Raw genomic sequence first — 6,383 nt, forward strand, 5'->3', positions numbered from 1 at the left:
CCAACTTTTTTCTACATTGCAGGCTAATTAAGACAATTTAACTTAACAGAAATCCGCTCATGTTTTCTTCTCAAAAAAAAAAAAAAAAAAATCTCACATGGCAAGTGGGTCACTTCTAGTGTGAACTATTATGAAGTGAGTGATGTAACTTCTCCAATAGCGAGTGACATGCCATTTTTGGCATAATTTCTCTATTATTTGTGGCCTTTTTGCCTTTTTCTGATGTAACTTCTCAGGTTGTGATCTTTTCAACCACGTGAATTGTTCCTACGTGCCTTCAAAATTTCATGTACAGTAGAATAGTCCTTAAACATGGTTGTAGTAAGTTTGTAACACATAAATTGTGCAATCCAACCATATCAACTAACTAAAAATAAAGGTGTTGTGCAAATGTGACATTTTGTTATTGTTATAGTATTTTCACAATTAGGTGTAGTAAACTTGTGAACAATTTAAGTTTTTTATAGCATTCGTATATGCTCATGCAAAATGGTGTAAGAGCCCATTTTTCTAATCAACCCTAAAAGTCACCCACATCAACTTATGCATTTATTGTGAAAAATGCATTTTAAGCTATATAGTACTTTTGCAAATATACATCAGCATTGTTGTGGTGAATTTCAATTTTTATTATTTCTTTGCATTTCTCGAAACATGTTACACATGAAAATTGTGTAATCCAATTATATCAACTAACTATATAAAAAGTGTCAATAGTACCTTCTAACATGCTTTGGTTGGTTTTGTCAAGTATTTGTCTTTTTTGTGAGTCCAAACATTGCGTTTGGTTGCGAAAAAGCAAGAGTCTCATTTTCAGTGATAGACCAAAACAAAACTTGATGTACTATGGCATGTCTATAGTACTTTTGGCTGCGTCAATTTGGCGAGCAAAAAGTGAAAAAACTCATAGTAGTTGTGCTACAAATCACCATTCACGCCAATTTCCTTTGAGCTCATTTCTTTTTTTATTCTTTAAAAAATATATACACGTAGTGGTACAGTGTTTTGGTTGAGGAGTAATGTCACAATATTTTTATAATTGTCAAGGTGTTAGTTTTTTATAGGTCAAAATAAAATATAGAATATTAATAAACTATCATACTAAGACCAACCACAACTAAAAATAAAACTCTTGTGAAAATATTATCATGTTTTGATGTTTTCACAATATCATACTAGGGTAGTCCAATGAGCAACAACAAGATCCTATATATGCCTTCACTAATATCCTAAACAACAGCTGAAACATCACCATCCAGCACAAAATGCTCTTCCCTTACCCTAAAAATATGACCACGGAGGACATGAAGTCAGTTTGCCTTCTCTGAAAGGCTAAAACAACAGAAAGCCTGACCAATTTTTGACTTATAAGCTTGGATGCACAAACACGGACACAGTTATGGGTATGGGTACGATACGGCAATACAAGCAATTTTTAAAAAATTATAATATGATATAGCAAATAGGACACTGTTATGACATGGGTACGGCATCCCAAATAAGTGTCCGTGCATCCTAGATAAGTTTTAATTAAACAAATTAAAACACCTATCTATGTTATATGCACAAGAAAATTTCATAAAACTTGTGCATAGGAACAACCTTTTATTTATTTATTTTTGAAACCCATAGTAACAACCTTTACTAGCTAAACTAAGTAAATTTACAAATTTTTTAATAAGGCGAATTTACAACTAAACTAGATGAAGTTTAAGTTCAACTCTTGCAAGTTAACAACCATAAGAAGGTTGCTTTCTTAAAAAAATAGCAGGATGAAAGGAGTCAATCAATTTTATGTTGCCAAAATAAGACAACTTTTGCACCTAGTATTAAGAACCAACAGAAATAACTAGGCGTTAATTTTACAACAGAATCCTTACAACATGCATAACAAAACAACAATCACAATGCCTGATTAGCACAATCTGAATTAAGAAAATTAAAAATGTATTATGCACTGTCGTGTACCCACATATACATTTGTGAAGTTTTGCCAAAATAAAGTTTCAGAAACATGGAACTTTCTTCCTGATTTATTTCCAATGCAATTTGAATATAAGACATAAAGATAGTCTCCTAAAATGGACATACCTTGAGTATTACCAACTTAATTCACAGTAGAATCCTCCTCGTAGGCAATGAAAAGATCCAATAGCTAAGAAATCTGGAATTTTAATTAAAGAAGAAGAAGCATTAAACACAAAGTTCCAGATAAAATTTTATAGCAAATTGGTTACTTCGTTTACACTATCACATGCATGCACAAGTTTTTTTTTTTTTTGATAGGAAATAAAATTTTATTAATAACAAAAGTACAACGTGTTTATCATAGTAAACCCACTCTGCCGTATTGAAATAGGTATGCATAACATTATCTTACAAAAAGTAAAGTATCATGACTGCTAAATGGGAAGAGAGAAACCACATAACAAGAGCTGAAAATGGCAAAAACTTCCTAGGTAAAGTTGTGGTTGACATAACAAAATGTAAGAAAAGGGCATGTATATTTAAAAGAACAAAGAAACAGAATAAGGTTGATCCAACTAGAAGACTAGAAATAGGAATCATCCATGCATATTCCAGAAATTAGTTCAATAGATTAATAAGTCCATCAATGTTGAAACATGAAAACAGCATCAAATATTATTTAAGAGAGAATACAATTGAGAGCTCGGATTTGTGTTAAAAACACAAGAGCTGTTTAGACCCCCAATTAAAAAATTACGGCTAGATTGATTTTACTCTAACTTAAACTAGGTGCGGAAACAAGAGTAAATGAAGCACAATCAACTGATGCTACTCTAGTGCATAAACATGGACAACAAACAATAAAAGTAAAGCACGAGAGTAAGGGAAGAGAGATGCAAACACAAGATAACACCGTGATGTGTTTTTGAAGAGGAAACCGAAGAACTCGGTGAAAAACCTCTCCGCTACCCTCCAAGTGGCAAATCGATCCACTAGAGAATAAAGTTGGAGTACACGAATAACAAAAGACCCTCCAAGCCTAGTCTACATAATGTACTTGAGCCCTCCAAGCTCTTGCAACCAACGGACTTCACGGAGTCATGTCTTCTCTAGCTTTCTAGATCCCACAATACGCCTAATTGCATTCGCCAAGCCTCATCGGCTTCTTTTGAAAAATCCCCAAAGCTTCCCAATCTCCAAAACACTCTCTAAACTCTGAAAATGTGTGGGTTGTGTTTGGGTACAAATCTTCTCTCAAGGTATAGCAATGGGAGAGGGAAGGAGAAGAGGCTAGGATGATTTCTCACTAAGGATTAGTAGCTCTCTCTCTAAAAGATGGATGTGTTTGTTGTAGAAAACCTATTTAGGATTTTTCTCTCTAAATGACCTCTTTACACATTTGTGGGTAATGAGGGTATATATAGTATGGGTGAAAGGTAAGAAAGTCACACTTAAAAATCCTTTAGGCAAAGAGTTTCGCGGTTATCTTGCGAAAAGGCCTTACTCGCTAGACACTCTCAAAATCTTCCAGGCTGGCATGACTCTTTAGCTTCCAGCATATGCTTCTCATGTGCCCTTTTCACGGGATACTTTTCTTGCAAGCTACTCGCGAGCCAATCGCGAAAATGTACTGATTCTTCATTTCAAGCTTGATTCTTCACCAACTTAATACTAAACCCAATACAATAAAATCCCATAAAAATACAAGGAAACAAATTAAAGCAATTACAACACTTTTTGTTATGGAATAAAGCCAACATAAAACATAGTTGTAAATCATAACTTTGCAATCTCCCCCTTTGGCTATTCCGTGACAAAACACCCTATAACAGACTCTAGACTTAAACGTGAGTTTGGGAACAATGGCAAAACTCACTCACACCTAATTCTAGAAGCTGTGAAGCACTTGGAACATATATACCTGTAACCTGAAACATTTGCACAAAACACATTAGACCCTTAAGGTAAAGCAAGTAATAAAATGACAAGTATAATGTACCAAGTAAAATGCGATCAAGTAAACATCATGTGAAACATATGAGCAACTTGATCATACACCAAAACAGTCATATGGAAATGACTACAATGATCATATATTAAAGCAAATGATCATCCGAACATGCAATCATTAAAGTACAAAGACATAAGGATATATGCATGTCCAACACACAACCAATGCAAAACACCAAAATATTTGCATTAAGGATACAAGATCCAACAAGGGCACAAGTGTGTTCCAACACATAAACACAATGCAATGAGAGCAATAAAGCATAGATACTAAAAGTAACTTAAAGCACCATAAAGCAACGAGAAAACAAGCATAATATAAAACAAAGCAAAACAAGGTTTTCTTAAAAAGGTTGTCTTCTCCCCCTTAGTATATGCATCTCCCCTATGGCTTTCTCCCCCTACGAATGTGCACGAGGTAAAATATCTCCCCCTAAGAATGTGCATGTGAGTCATATAGATATGACGAAAACACACCGGTATACTCTCCCCTTTTTTGTCACGAATAAACAAATGAATCGAGAGGAAGGAGGGAAAGAAAAGAAGATATGAACAAGAGTAAACGATGATGCAATATGGGTGTAAGATGAATGAGAAAATAGAGCTCAAACAAAAGATAAAAACATCTTAAAAACATAATGCTACAAAGCATAAAGTAAACATGACATGCATGCCAAGAATGTGGAACAAGATATAGACCTAGGCATGACATAGGCACAAGAACATGTTATATGAGCTAAAAATTCTAAAAAGACTTAACTAATATGAGTGAATGCAAAACATGTCAAGTGTTAGAGTGTGTGCAGCAAAGGTTCATCTAGTGTGCATATGAGATGCATGACCAATGCATGAATAAGCACTCACGGGGAAAAGTGTATAAAACACACCACCAATGATCAAAACATGATAAACATGAATAATTATGGTGACCCCCAAAGTTTGGTACTCATCGGAGTCCAAAACAACGAGAAAATGTCATTTGGGCATTTTATCAAACACTTAGAGTGCACAAACTACACATGTATGTTAAACAATACAAGAACATATGAAAATCTTGCCTAAATACATGCTATTTTTGCTATAAGGGGCCAACATCCATAGCAAATCATCATTTAAAACAAAGCCCAATAAAAAAGATTGACAAAATTTTTTATTTTTTTTAACTCCCATTTGAAAAAATCCCTACTATGAACATAAAACCCCCCAAAAACATAATCTAAGGATCAAAATCAATGAAAATAGTTAAATATTACCTTAGAGATATTAATGAAATGAAAAACACTTGAATTTAGCTGGGTTTTGATGTAGAAACATTAAAACAAATGACCCACAAAATGCCCTTTAAAAGCTGATTTGGAAATTTTCGTGAAAGTACTCGCAAAATTTTCGCGGGTAAGCCTTACTCGCGAAACAGTCGCGAAACTCTCTGTCCAAAATTGAAAAACTCGAGATTTGGACCATTTAACTCCCAGTTGAGCCTATACAAGAAATAGGTCATGAAAACACCCAGAAAACATGTTTTTCACATAAAAACACCTTGAAAAACTTTGAAAAACATGAATGATACAAATCACTTCCAAAAGCAAACAAAAAGAACAAAAATCTTTTTGGTTTGATCCACATATGATTGAGCACACACACATTACATTTGAACATGTACAATTACACAAATGAAATAAGCATTTATTGAACAAAGTCTTGTGTGTTGTGTATGAATATCAAATGTGGAATAGTCCTTAGTCTAGAGTGAAGTTTCAATGATCAATTCAATCAAGTCATATGCAACTAGTACTAAGTCAAGTGGACTATCTCAATTATAGAAATGAACATATATGATCTCGCACAAGAATGATTACATAACTTTGAAACTTTTCATTTGGCTCAATTACAAAACATAACACATGATCATTTTTGAACAAAGTACATCTCATTTTGAGATCGATGCCTAAACTTTTGATATTTCAACTTTGTAAGTGAGTAAGCATTTGGTTTTTTGAGGCACCATACATTTTAATACATGTCGCTTTCCCTTTTTCCTAGTCAAATACTAGTATATGCGACGGCTTTTGTAGCTCAAAATCTCTTTTTGAGATTTGACATTTGATGAGCTCTTTAAGCAAAAACATAATAACATGGGAAAAGATATAGGCACAAGTCTATGCATGTATCAAGACCAACAAGACTATTGATTAATCATTCATGACAAGCTTGAAAATTGATTTATAACAATCACACATAGATTTCAAGATTTGTCCTATTAAGATAGATGTGCATACAAAACAAGCTAAGCTTGTAAATGCATTACGCCATTAGTACGAAAGTACTAGGCCAAACTCACATGTGATATGTGCTTAAACATATACGATCAAACTTTTTGAATTTTTCACTTTTTATGTGTTTTTGAA

The sequence above is a fragment of the Castanea sativa genome, chromosome 11 (genome assembly GCF_040712315.1).
Source record: "Castanea sativa cultivar Marrone di Chiusa Pesio chromosome 11, ASM4071231v1".
In the NCBI taxonomy this organism is placed as follows: Eukaryota; Viridiplantae; Streptophyta; class Magnoliopsida; order Fagales; family Fagaceae; genus Castanea; species Castanea sativa.